Below are 15,389 nucleotides of genomic sequence, written 5' to 3' on the forward strand. Positions count from 1 at the left end.
AAAAAAATTATATATATTATTCCTATCTTATTTTTCCATTATAGGGCAAAGCTTGGAGGTTCTACATTTTCTTAGCAGTGCAGTGCAGAAATTGTGCGATGCGTCTCTCTTATTTTGGTTTAGGTCGGATCTATGTTAAGAATAATTGTATTATAATATTGCGTAAAGTACACAAATGGTCCATCGATTATAGGGTTTTATTTTATATTAAGTATCTCGACTATTAAAAGTTATAAAATTATATTCCGATTATAGAGTGTCACTTTGTTGAGTCATTTGACTATTAAAAGTTACAAAATGATCATTTGACAATTCATTATCTTATGAACTCATCGTTTTTCGTTAAAAAAATTGACGATTTTCTGTGTTGAACGTTAACTATTGACTGTGATATGATAAAATCCGACCCCGAAATCTCAAACGACTATTATATCTTAATCATCGTGCTAATGTCCAACTTTGACAAATGCTGATTTTTAACGAAAAATTACGAATTTGGAACATAATGAATAATCATGTGATCATTTTGTAACCTTTAACAGTAAAGGAACCTAATAAAGCAACGTTCTATAATTAGAGGACTATTTTATAATTTTTAATAGTTGAGAGAATTAATAAAATAATACTTTATAATTGGGAATCATTTGTGTACTTTACCCTATAATATGATATCTTGTTATGTCGACTAAAGATGTCTTTATAATTGTAGCCTTCGAATTATGATTATAAAAAAATAATGAGTTTAAAAGAAAGTTTCATTCTACTCCGTACATTTAAAGATAAAAATATAAAAAATATAAAATGTTAATAAAAATATGAAATATATGAATATCACACTCCACATGTGTGATAACTCCACACCAATTAGCTTACGCATTTTTTGGGAAGTTATACAGTATAGTATACAATTTTAAAAAAATTATAAGTTTTGTTATTATTTAAATAATAAAATGAGTAAAAAAAATACCTAAAACATCATTATTTCTATCTAAAATATCAATCTTTTTTAACATTTTCAGTAAAGTGGCAACAATAACAAAACCGGTAGCGTTTTATCGATTTTGTTAACAAAACCGATAAAACACCTAATACTAACAAAACGGTAGAAATAATAATATTTCTATTAAATTTTTTACTAATTTTATTATTTAAATAATAATAAAATCGATAACGCTTATTTTAGCCGTATATTAAGACTATCGCACGTTATCATTTACCATTTTTTGGGAATTAATTATTAGGGATTTTTCCTGGGTTACTTAATTTACTCGTTTAAATACCCATTGAGTTAGTTCAATAAGTAATCGGGATGATTTTTCTCATGATTTTCCTTTTGGTTAGCGAATGCTGCGATTTAGCAATCCTTGGAATGATATAAGCAGATCTTTGTTGTCTGCCCCAAAAATCTCTTCAGCCTTGCTCAGAGCTTCCTGAAGAGGAACACTTTTAGCATGCACAAAACATTTGACACTCAACTCTCTGGAATAATATTACCTCTCTCGAGTTTGCTTTTGAGCATTCAGTTCCTTGATGTTTGCCAAAAAGCACTGAACTGTTCATACGAAAGCTGACTCCTTCATTACACATATTTTAATCAGCTTGTGAGGAGCCAGGAACTTTCAAGGACCATAATTTGAAAAAAAGAATAAAGTACTACCTGGCTTGACGAAAGAATTCCTTCCCATCGATTCGAGGACTCCGTGCTGAAATTATTTCAAAAATACAAGAAAACTGGATCAGAACTGGTCATAGACAAACAAAATGAGTTGGACTATCAGGATACCTGGCAGTGAATGCCGTCGAGAAGGAGTGCTAGCCGCGGATGACTGCTGGCTTGACAAGTACCACGAGGGTGAAGTCCCACCATACTGGGGCTTTGTTGGAGAATCTGCACCAGTTCTCTGGGGAGACCCAGCAGCAGAATAACCCCTAGTGGAACCACTTATGGATATAATCTTTGGAGCTTAAGGAGTCAGCCGTGGCGAGACATATGGAGTTCCTACCAATAAGGCATTTTAATGAAGTTTAATATTTTTATGTCAAGATAACACTGACAGTGGAGATAAAGTAATTAACACAGTTCCAACAAAGATGTTCTATTTACCACTAAAATGCATAAGGTGATAACACTGAATGCACCATTACCAAATTGACAAATCTTGAGACAACATGCCAGGAGGATAGAAGAAAGACACCCAAAAAAGAGAGAAAAGTGTTCTTTAGGTTCAAAATGGAGATACATAGATGTGGTAAGAGAATAGTAAGCATCCTTAATACAAAATTAAGAGAATAGTAACCATTACTCACCCCTGCTCTCTAGAGTAGTAGGAAAAGAAAAGTTCTTGCTTTCTTATATTTCGATATTTACCAAAACATTGAAACAAGTTTTCATTTTTTACCATTTCTGGGAAAAGAATAAAAAGGTTGAGAAGAAAACGAGCATTATCATGCTCCTTTTAACATATGTATGTATGTATGTATGTATCATCTATACCATAATATAATTTGGACAAAAGTATCCACAAAATTGTCAAATAACTTAAGCATCCACATATTTTCTGTCAAAATATATATGTATTTTTAAAATACAAATTTATTCATATTTCTTTAAATTTAAAGGTTTTAAATTTCCCACAGGCCAAAGTTTGGAGACAGGCCTAGAGACATTGATGGTGACTACTTGATAAAATATACCCCATATGTTACTAACTAATATTGTTATTTGCAAATGAACTTTTCATGCAACACCTCATCCCCAACTTCAGTTCATTATTGACTTCTAGCCGCAGAACTTTTTCATAAATGATTTTTTTCTTGTTTAGAAATTCTAGAAGTAAGCCTAAATATTTAAACTCAAAGGTTTTTCAAGTTTTCTCTGAAGAGAAGTTAATCCAAAGAAATATTTTAAACATCAAAGGACTAAAATGAAAAGGCACAATGGCGATTTACAAAAAAAAATCTCTAATCATTGTTCTTTAGAAAATATGCGAATTTATATGCTGTTCAATTTCCGATTTTATAACAAGATGTTAATCCATTTCCTACATTGATGCTGGTTCTTTAAGCTCGACCATATGTAGGCATAAACATACTGCAGAAAATTAATAAACCTGTCCAATTACCTTCATCAATTGCGCTTCCCATGTCCATCGAACCATTAGAAGAACGAAGGGATGTGTAGTCATTTATCCCATCATCTACGCGGCAGGAGATATTAACATTGATCAGAATATTGCCAACAAATTAGGAGTTAGTTGTGAAAGGAGGGGGAGATAGGCTATTGTTAAATTTCTGAAGAGAAATCAACCGGTTCAGCTGCCTGTTATATTCTTCTTCTTCTCAAACATCTCAACAAATAGAACCAAACAGAGAAAATGAAGTGCAGATAAAGTCGACCAAAATTTAATTATGAATAACAGAAAAACAATTGAAACATAAAAGGCATAAACAACATGAATGGCTAAATATGGAGATCTTACTGATGCATGGTCATCGGTTAGAGATTGCATAAATTGTCGCTTAAAAGCCTCCAACTGTCAAAAATTAGAATGTGTTATTCTCTAAGCTTCAAATTTCAAAATAAAATATATATTAATGCAATATGTTGCTGTTCCAGTAATTACTGAAAAAAAAGGAGAAACAGACAAGCAAAGAGAAAAACCAACAACCATGATTATAGAAGGAAAAAAAATCAAAAAGTAGAAAAATATTATTTGATTTCTTCAACAAAGGCAAGATGTCCATGAAAGTATTCAAATGTACAAGAAGAATAGCTACCAGATAGAAGCAAAACGTGCTTATATTACATATATTAGGTTGAACCAGAGTGTAATGCTTTAATCAAGAAACTATAATGTAACATACCAATGTTGTTTAGAATGCTAGTGCACTCTTAAGCCTTTAACATCTTCATGTTTCACAGCCAAACATCATTAGGTTTTAGTATCACTTCTAAAATTGAGCACAAACGGACTGGAGTCATAATTGCACATGTGAATGAGTAAATTAGAATAAGCATGCAATTCAAAATTAGAAATGGGTTGCTGACTGCATTTTAAATGTATATGAAAACAGCCAGTAAAACTGCTTGGATAACAAAAGGCCCTGTTTGGAGTCATAATTGCACATGTGAACGAGTAAATTAGAATAAGCATGCAATTCAAAATTAGAAATGGGTTGCTGACTGCATTTTAAATGTATATGAAAACAGCCAGTAAAACTGCTTGGATAACAAAAGGCCCTGTTTATCTCCCAGCAAATGGAGAATATGAAAGAACAAATAACTTTTCTACAATTAACGTTACATATTACACCAGCAGGGTTTTTGAAGTAACAGGATACTTCATCAAGTGAAATAAAGCATTTTGTTAATCCTTTAATCATTATAGGTCCAGCATATTAGAAAACAAGTGAAATAAAGCATTAACAAAATAAAATAATAAAACTAAATAAGGATGAACAAATGATTAAACAATAAAAAATAAATAGAAACCTAAAATAAGTGAAAAGGAAACATTTACACTTGATAAGATAATTATGTAAAAATAACACATATAATATATCTACCAATTATTAAAAATATTAAAATGAATAGAAATATATAAATAATAACATTAAAAACATTTTATTTGAATAGCCCTCGGAAGTGCACTCCAGGTGTTTGAGGTCTTCCATAGATTACTCTAATAATTAACAAACTTTAAATATATTAAAGCATTAAACAAGCATTTATATTTAAAAATACATAAATAATAAAATAAATGTTATTTTTAATAATAATATATACATATGACAATCATTATAAAAACCAAATTTGGTGATATACAAGTGCATGTGTAGATAAAAAGGCATCATTAACAAAAATATAATTTTATATATTATATATTTACATAGAGATATGAGATAAATATGTACATAATAATAATAGTATAAAAAGCGAACAAATAACAAATACAGTGGCCAAATAGGTGATTATACATTTTAGTTTAGGGTTAATTTGAAAGAAATTAAAGTTACAAGGTCTAAATACGAATAGTCGATAAAATTATAAAAGGGGATTAAAAAGTGACATGTGTAAAACTTTGAGGCTAGGAACATAAATAACCCCTAACAAACCAAATTAATTGGAGCAGTGATGGAAATGTAAGCATGGCAACATCAAATGACTAAAAAACATAATTAACCTATATGTTTCAAGACCAAAATATTAAATTACAAACTAAAAATGACTTAAAGAGTAGTTACCCAAAACGCACGGTTCCTATAGGGAAAAACGATGTCGTTTTAAAGCGGGTATAAATGCCATTTTTCATTATTTTTTCCCTTTTTAGAGAGAAAAACTCTATCTTCTCTCTAAATCGTGGCCGTCTATCGGCTGTCTCGACCACCGTCGGCTGTTGCGTCACCACCGTCTCCAGTGGTCGTTTGGGCCCAAAAATTTTGGGCTGGCTCTCCTCGACGTCATGGTCACGGATCCAGGCTCTGTTTAGCATGAAACGTCTTCCAACACCGTTAAATAAGCCATAAACTTTTCAGCTTCAACCTCGTCGATCTGTCTTCTCTATCGTTAGATCTGGCCTAGGTTGGAGTATGTCACTCCCCGGGGCACGATGAACCTCCTCACCGTTCTGATTAGCCAACAGAGGTCCTTAACGTCGGTGGAAGGTTCGGTTGAATGGTAACTTCCCCTCTCCTCGTTTTTCTGCTTTTTTACCCCATCTTCCTTTTTTTTTCAAATGTTCCCCTTGTTATATAAAGTGGTGACTTGGTCTAATGGGATTGATAGGGTTGCTGGCAGAGTGAGTGAGGATTGCACGAGGGTTCGGTTGGTAGTTTGGTTTGGTAGGTTGAATTTGTTAGATTTGATTTTGATTTTTTTTATTTTTATGTTTTGATTTGATTTTTGGTTGGTTTCTTGGAACAAGGGTGTTTGGTTACCGATGATGTGACCGATGACAGTAATAGCAGTGGCGACAGAGGAGAGGCAACACTGATAGCTGGGGTAGCTAGGGTTTTTATGTTTGGGCCAGTTTGTTTTAGGGTTTGTATTGGGCTTGGGGTAGGCTTGGCAATTAGGCCAGTTCTTATTTGTATTTTGGGCTTACTGGTTTGTTTGTAATAATATATATATATATATATATATATATATATATCACAAAAAATGGTGATTACAAGAGTGATTATAAATAATATTTGTTTAAAAAAATTAATCTATTTACAATGTACACATATTCTATAAACTCCACAACTCAAATTCAAAATCTCTATGAACATTAATATTCTCTTTTGCCTCTAAAGTCACTTAATGGGTTTTCATTTTATTTTTATATGTAATGAAATCAAATTGCATTGAATAGTTATAGTACTATACAAATTAGGGTAAAGTACATAAATGGGTTTTGATTATAGAATATTATTTTATTAGATCCATTGACCGTTAAAAGTTATAAAATTATCTCTTGATTATATGAAGTTGCTTTGTTGAGTCCCTCAACTATTAATAGTTACAAAATAATCACTCAACTATTCATTATATTCTAAATTCGTCATTTTCATTAAAACGTTAACGATCATCTGAGTTGGGCATTAACATGGTGAGTGAGATATGATAGTCGTTTGAGATTATGAGATCAAATTTTATCAAACCTCAGTCAACAAGTTAATGTATAGCTCATACTACCGTCAAATTTTTAACGAAAATAGTTTTATATGCTTCGAATCAATAAAATCATACAAAACGCTCCTTTAAAAAAATTAATGAAAAAAGATGATTTTGGAATATAATGAATAGTCGGGTGACTATTTTGTAACTTTTAATAGCCAATGGACCCAATAAAGTAACTCCCTATAGTCAGAGGGCTATTTTGTAACTTTTAATAATCGAAAAACTTAATAAAACAATATCATATAGTTAGGGGACTATTTATATACTTTACCCTAAAAATTAACATTTCATAATTGCTTTAGTTTGATGGTGATTGTTGTCATTCAAAAACTTTGAATTAAAATTTCGCCACGTGAGTCCAATCAATTAAACATAGATTGAGATATCATAATTTTGCGATTTTGAAATATCCTCATTTATCTCTGTCTGTATTATTTTCGCAATTTTTAATCTATTGTATCACCGATGTTTATTGTGCAATAGAATGTGTTACGTATGTAGTAGCAATCAATATGCATACATAAATCAAAGACAGATATCCTTGAAAAGCATATGCATTTGAAATGTTCTGGAGATTTTACCAAATTATGAAGGCATGTTAACTCGATAGTTTGTTATATTTTGATTCCTCATTCATTTAACTCCTACTAATTTAATGATACGAGATGTTAGTAATAGTAGTTAATTTTTATTTTGAATTTTAGATAAAATATCATTTTGACTCCTAAATTTTAGAAGAAATATCATTTTAACCCTTAAATTAGACTAAAGTCTCGCATATTGTCGGCAATCACAATCACATCGGCCAACGTTGTAACACCCTAATCTAGTCCGACCTGAAGACCGAAGGATTAAAGCGTCACACAGGACCACCGAAGTGGCTAACCAATAAATTTTCTTTTAAAATCAAGAAACTATAAAACTATCGTATAAAAACCATCCATTATGATATAAAATAACAACATAAAAATCAAGGTTTACAAATACAAGGTAGCTCCTAATACATCCCAAAATAACAATACTGAGTTTAAAACAAAATAGAGTTACGACTGAAATATAAGGGTCTACAAATAGCACATGCCCTCTAAGAATAACTCAAGACGTACTCTGATGCCTCGGCTAGTCTGGAAGCTGATGGCGATAATAATGCTCCTCAACTGATCACCTAAGAACATGCACACGGAAACACATTCCGAACGCTGAGTTTACAAGCTTAGTGTCACACTAACAATTGTATTGTACTACATGCATTCACTAAATGAGCACGCTAGTTGCATAGGTATGAAAAATAAAGATGCTGATATGAAATGTTGAGGTAGGCATCATGTTATGGAGAAGGGTTCTACATCTCGGAGCGCACACCCCTCTAGCCCACCTAAATACCCTTGGGTATCTGGGTTGAGATCGGGAACTGCATCAGAAACTTACACCCGACCAACTTAGTCCGTCGAGTCTTGGGGCATCTGTACCCAGTTGGCTATTGATGTGCCTTATTACTGACTAGGATATATTTGGACTCTTCTGAACTGAAACAATTGAAATCTACTAAAGTAACTCGGGTGTCTTGGCTATTTCCCGAGCATCAAACAAAGCTAGTTTTATGTTAACCTAATTGTTATTGTTTTTAGCTGCATTTAGGGGTGTTCATTCGGTTAATTCGGTGGCCGAACCGACCGAACTACCATTTTCGAATTAACCGAACTTTTTTTTTCTTTAACCGTTAACCGAACCGAACTTTTTTTCGAAAATATTAACCGAACCGAATAAATTTCGGTTAATTCGGTTAATTTTCGAATTAATCAAATTTTTTTAAAATTTTAGAATTTAATATTTTTTTAATTAAAAAAACCATTTACAATTAATTTAAATAATATCTAATTATAAATAATATCTAATTAATTTGATTCAAACATTTTGCATTTAGTTTTGATATTATTTTAATTAATTAATATTGATTTGGGTTTTAAATGGATTTTAAATGGATTGGGCCTCTTAATATAATTATATTTAAAGGTTAATTCGGTTAATTCGGTTAATTAACCGATTTCGAATCAAATTAACCGTTAACCGAATTCCAAAAAAATCCTTAACCGTTCCCCAACCGAATTAATTCGGTGGCCGACCGAATTAACCGAACTAATTCGGTTCGGTCGGTTAATTCGGTTAAAATCGAATTTTGAACACCCCTAGCTGCATTTATTATTGTTCTCACTTGTAGTTTTATTTCATGGCATTCAAGTGTTATTGGGCTCTTTGATATCGGTACTGACCCCTGAGTATCGATACCCATCCATTGGTATCGATAATGAAATGACTATAATACGCTGAGAAGGAAAGGTAGTATCTATACTCTTAGATCGAGTATCGATACTTCAGTACTAGGGTATCGATACTATCCCAATTACTGATACTCAACCCTATGTATCGATACTCTCATGAGTACCTATACCAAAATTGGCTACTGCAATCTACTAAGTGAACCCGATATCAATATCCCTCATACGAGTATTGATATCCAATAAACGATTATCGATACTTCTAGCCCAAATTTCCTTATTTTAAACAATCTAACAAACATTATCGGTACTGTTCTTCCAGTATCGATACTCAAACTTAGAAATACCATGTTTGAGCACGAAAATGACTACACATCTCACCCAAAAGCCCGACTGAGGCTCCCAAACGTTATTAAAGTTTTATGTACACTAAGAGGGGGTTATAATAGGTCTATAAACATGCTGAAAAACACCAAATACTGAAATCTACCATGAATGTGCTTATATACTTCATAACTTATGCAAAACCAAACAAGCACACATAGTGATCTATAAGTGGTAGAGTTGAGTTATGAGTGTGTTATCTGAACTACTAAGTTTTTACAATTACTCAAAGCTCAACCAAGGGTAAACTTTTCCTTCCCTTTGCTCTTGGAGTTTTCTTCCACTTCTCTTACTAGACAAAGATGAACCACATGAATTATTAATGGGTTTGAGAGTTTAGAAAGAGGTTTAAAACATTTCTAGAGGCTTAAATCTCTAAAAAAATGAGCTAGTTACACTTGGGTTCCTAAACCCCCACTAAAACCCATATTTGGTTACCATGACCAAAACTTCCCATTGAAAGCTTGAATGAAAGCTTGGAATGTAAAGATTAAAGTTCTTACCTTGAAGTTGTTGATTAAGGTTTGAGATACTATAAAGTTTACACATTTTCTTAAGATACTAAGGGAGGCAAAGGAGTTTGAAATGAGAGAAGAAGAAAGAGACAAAAGAATGGTAAAAATGGGATATGAAGGGGTTTCCATACGTGAGATCATCTACTATTAGTGGATATTCATCCTTTAAACTAAAAATGATATAATTGCTCCTTTTGTCCTCTTAACTTTGATCACAACATAAAAATATCCTTTTTATCATCCATTGGGCCCAAGCCCAAACCAATGCTCATTTGAACCAAGCTTCCCTACAAGGCTAATGGGTTTATCTAAAACGCTCTCGGGTTAACCATGAACTATTACACCATGATTCGTGGCGTTACATCTGTCACTGATAATTGTTGGATTCTAAATTTTTCAATTCGTTCATTGCTGACCTCATAAATCATAATAATAAACTTATCATTAATATTCTTTTTAAAATCAAAAATCAAAAATCAAAAATAAAATCAAAAATCTATATCTATATCTATATCTATATATATATCTATATCATTATGAAATGTATAAAATTTTTTATATAATATTGCTATGTTATAATATTTTGTTATGTTTACTATATGTCGAAATTGTCCTCAAGCTTTGACGATATTTAATTTTAAAAAGTTGTGCGAATGTTCGGATTTATTTGGAAACTCAAATTTTGAAAATAAAGATTAGAGTCGTCATCAATCATTCGGGGTTAGGTATGAAGAATACCTATAAAATGACTTTTTAAAAGAAAATTTTAAAATCTTCTTTTTAAAGATGATTTTAAAATATGCGTTTGATTAAAGATTAAAAAACAGGTTCGAGAATCGATTATGTGTGAATAAAAGTTAGCACCTTCCAACGCCCAAATTTAGTATCTAGTCGATAATATGTTGTCTTGATTTTATAATTGATGAGTTTGAAAAATGTTTTAAAATACGACCTTTTCATGGATGTAAATTTATTTAAACTGAGTACACTTTGTTTAAAATCTCAGTTGACTCATTTTGAAAATGACATAGTTTACTCGATTTTTTCTAAATACATCCTTTTGTTTTGAGAAATTAACGTTGAACACCCTTATAATTTATGAATCTATCTCATTAATTCTCTAATAAATTAACATTGCAATTTGTGGTCTCATCCTTTTGTGATTATATATTGACTTTGATCAAGAAATTATGATCGGATCATCGAGGATTATCTGAAGGCCTGCGGAAATAAGTATCAACTCTTCATAGACATACTTCAAGTTATATAATCTTTGTGATTGCAATTATCTTTTGTGTGCTTAGCTAGATTGGATTAGTTAAAAAAAATATACAGTTGAAGTGAATTTATTCTCCAATCAAAATCTATAAACATAAATCATTTAATCAAATTATACTAAATCATGAATAAATGTTTAATTTGTTAAAGCATATCTAAACATCAATCATGAGATGATTGAAATGACATATTTATGTGATAATTTTTTTATAGTACGAGGAATTACCATTAATATTTTTTTTCATTACACCATGTGTGTACCGGCCGTCTAACATGATATTCATATCTAAAACTGAGCCATCTTTGGGGGTAGCTTTTAATTATGGGGTATAGAATTGATAATGGATTAGGTGATGAACTGACTGCATTACTAAAGTGATAAGCTAAAATATAGAAAAGAATTGTAAACAAAATCAAAAAGAAGAGAACGACACAAACACACTCCATTATATAGGGAAAAATATATAAAAAAAAAAGGAAAACTATAGATGTATTGGGTTCGGATTAAAAACGATTTAGAGTAGCATTACTTTAAAATTTTAGTAGTTATAATATTAGTTTTCTTATAAATGAAGCTTTAAATTAAAAATAAAGATTTTATTATATTTATAATGGTAAACTTTATATTTATATTTACTTTAAAATTTCACATCTTGCTGCATAAACAAGTAAAGACAAGCTACGATAAGTTTTTTTGGACAATAATTATAAGATACGACTTTTCTTTGTAGAGGCAAATAATATATTTAACGTGCTCAAGTGTTCTATTGAGGGAAATTTTATCCACGTACTTTTTGAAATTTATGCAATGGCAAGGAGTTGAAGGTTTTATTAAATAATAAGCTGTGATTACAAGATGATATTTGTTTATAATTGTTTAATATATTGATAATACGTACACACTATACAAATATAATTATTCAAATTTAAATCCTCTAAAAGAATAACATTATGATGGAAGATCAATGCATTCATTTACAAGTTTCTTATAATTATTTGTTAACTATTTTTTATAAAGAAAATATTTTTTTACTCGTTCACATTATGAATTGATAAAATTTAATATCCAAGATTTCTAGAATAATGTTTTTAATTAAACATTTGTTTCCATGTACAATATCTCACATTAATCTCCAAAATTAATTGTTGTGTCGGCAGATCACATGTTTTATTTAACTCGATTCTAAATCCTTTCAAGGATTTGCACGACTGTGTGTTTCACTATAATATATGGCCTCTCCAAAAATTAGGTTAAAATTTCAAACATCATATTTATAATGGTAAAGTACGCATTTAGTATCTAAACTTTTAGTTTTGATCCGTTTTAATATCTAAACTTCAATTGTTTTTAAAACCATACCAAACGTTTAGTTTTCATTTCAGTTTAGTATCCCCGCCGTTAACTTAGCACATTTAATATCTGAAGTATCATTTTTAGTATGTTTTAGTATCTAAACTTTCAATCTTTTCAAAACTTAACGATTAATTTTGAACAATGTACTGAAACGAAACAAAAAAATAAACTTTAGGTATGGTTTTAAAAAAATTGAAAGTTTAGGTATTAAAATAGATAAAAACTGATATTTTAGATACTAAACACGTAATTTATCCTATTTATATTAACGTGCGATGCATGTATACATGGTGGATGACGTGGACTGCAATAGGATACAGGTGGAGGGCATCAAACTGAAAAGAAAAGCATCAGAACGAAACGCCAAACAGAAAATTAAAGAAACGACAATCCAATAGAGGAGGGATGGCGCCTTGGCGGCCCTTCTCCCGAAATTTTATCAATTTTATATTGCAATTAGTATTAAGTTAAAGGGTAAATTACGATTTTATGATCTAAACTATCAATTTTACTCTGTTTTAATATCTAAACTTTTAATTATTTTTAAAATCATACCTAAAGTTTTGTTTTTGTTTCATTTTAGTACCCGGTCAAAATTTAATGTTAACTTTTGAATTTTTTTTGAAAGTTTAGGTACTAAACGGACCAAAATTGATAGTCTATCTATTAAAACATATTAGGTTTTTAATGGTGGGTATTAAAATGAAACAAAAACTAAACATTAGGTATGATTTTGAAAAAAATTAAAAGTTTAGATACTGAAACAGAGCAAAATTGATAGTTTAGGTACTTAATGCATAGTTTACCCTAAGTTAAAATATGTTTAGAGAATTAGAGTACATGGATCTTGATCATAATTTAACCTTAATATTATTATATTTTTAAAAATTACAGTAAAAGACTACATATATAGAACCCCACCAACGTCAATGATTGTATCTATATTCAAGAAATATCTTTTAACTTTAACAGTAATCCATTTAAGATATTATTTAACTTTTTAAAATTACAAGATTATTGGAAGAAATAAGTATTGTTTTATGATTTCATTTTGTTTTTAATAACAAAAAAAATAGCTTGTTCAAAAAAAGTTATTCCATTGGGTGGTTTATTATAACTATGTGTTTAATTGAACAAATTATTCAATTAAAAGTTAAAAAATTAATATTAAAAATATAAATTTCAATAATTAAACAGTATGTAATTTATATTCAAACAGTATGTAATTTATGGATTTATTGTATGTTTTAAAATATATATACTTAAATTAAGTATTGTGAAATCATTGAATAATTTTAAGCAAATTTGTTTTTTTGCGGCGTTTTTTTAGTCCTATAGCGGCGTTTTTAAGCGCCGCTAAAACGCTTGCGGCGATATGAAACACGTAGCAAGAAGCGCCGCTAATACCAGCGTCGCTAAAGTTAGCGGCGTTTGCGAACAAAAAATGCCACAATATGTCAAGATCTATTGCGGCGTTTTTGGAACAAACGCCGCAAAATGTCAATATCAATAGCGGCGCTTTTGGAACAAACGCCGAAAAGGTCGATATCTATTGCGGCATCTTTGTAACAAATACCGCAAAAGGTCATATATATAGCGGCGTTTTTGGATACAAACGCCGCAAAATGTCAGATCTATAGCGGCGTTTTTGGAACAAACATCGCAAAAGGTCGATATCTATAACAACATTTTGAAACAAACACCGCAAATATCAGATTTATAGCGGCGTTTTTGGATACAAACGCCGCTAATTACCGAATAATTGATTTTGCATATTTCATTTCTGCTCTATATCACCTAAATTTAATATCATGTAGCTTTATCTAATTAGCAACAACCATACATTTTAATTAAAACACAAGTTATGCAGAAAAATACTTAACAACAAAATAAATTAAAATTTATAATCATTAAAATTAAATGTAATGTAGTTTGACATTGTTCTCTAGAATTTAGTCTAGGTTCTTTCACTTTCAATTAAAAAAGTATTGTTCACTAGAATTTAGTCTTCATTGCTCCTTCGTGGGAAAGGAAGTAAAAAAATAGAGACACCTACACCCTCGTATGTCTTGCATTTTCCAATCAATCTTTACGACGTGAGCATCAAAGTAATCTGATTGGGCTCTCCTCTCTTAAATTCCATAAAGAAACACAAATTAACACAGAGATGGAAAATTATTGAGAGATTTAAGAACAATGAGTGCATCTATTAATCACCTGCAAGCACAACACGAGATTTCCAATGGACACCTTATTACATTCAGAATGCTCAAATGGGATAGATTGCTCTCGTACTGCATTCTTTACATTAACCCATTCATCATCCTCAACCCCATATCGAACAAATCTGACTTGGACTTCCCTCAACAAATAATACATTTTATCAAATAACTTAAATTTTAGGCCCAGTAAGATATAGTGAATGCAATAATATGATCTAACTACTGTAAAGTGCACAACGTAAAGTGCACAACGTAACCGAATGGTAAATAATTCGCCATTAATAAAGTAACTTCAAGACAATCATTTATACCAAGTAGGTACAAATCAATTGCTCTGAACTTGTGGAACTTATACGAATGAAACTGTAAGATATTTCATTGAGTTTGACCAAACAATAAAACATCACTCCTTTTACAACATGACATGGATCTTAGGAGATCGTAATGAATGTTGGTAAAGAAATATGCAATACCTATTGTTTTCCCTTATTTGGTGTTTTTATCATGATTTTAATGGGTTATATAATATAAATTCGCCTAAAAATAGATGAAGCACAGAATACTGAGAATCCAATATTATGCAGGAATCAAACTGACTCACCATCTGCCTTTCTGAACATAGAGTCCAGTGGAACAACATATCTACGGCAAAAACCCTCAGCAGCCTGCAGTAAATAACAAATTTCATATGGGTTA

At 30.8% G+C, this 15,389-nt stretch overlaps 1 pseudogene; it reads right to left on the bottom strand.

Moving 5' to 3' along the window:
- Nucleotides 1-1,337: 1,337 nt before the first annotated feature.
- On the bottom strand, nucleotides 1,338-14,850 carry LOC120145699 (annotated as a pseudogene).
- Nucleotides 14,851-15,389: the final 539 nt, after the last annotated feature.

The sequence above is a fragment of the Hibiscus syriacus genome, unplaced genomic scaffold, assembly GCF_006381635.1.
Source record: "Hibiscus syriacus cultivar Baekdansim isolate YM2019G1 unplaced genomic scaffold, ASM638163v2 tig00110893_pilon, whole genome shotgun sequence".
Classification (NCBI taxonomy): domain Eukaryota; kingdom Viridiplantae; phylum Streptophyta; class Magnoliopsida; order Malvales; family Malvaceae; genus Hibiscus; species Hibiscus syriacus.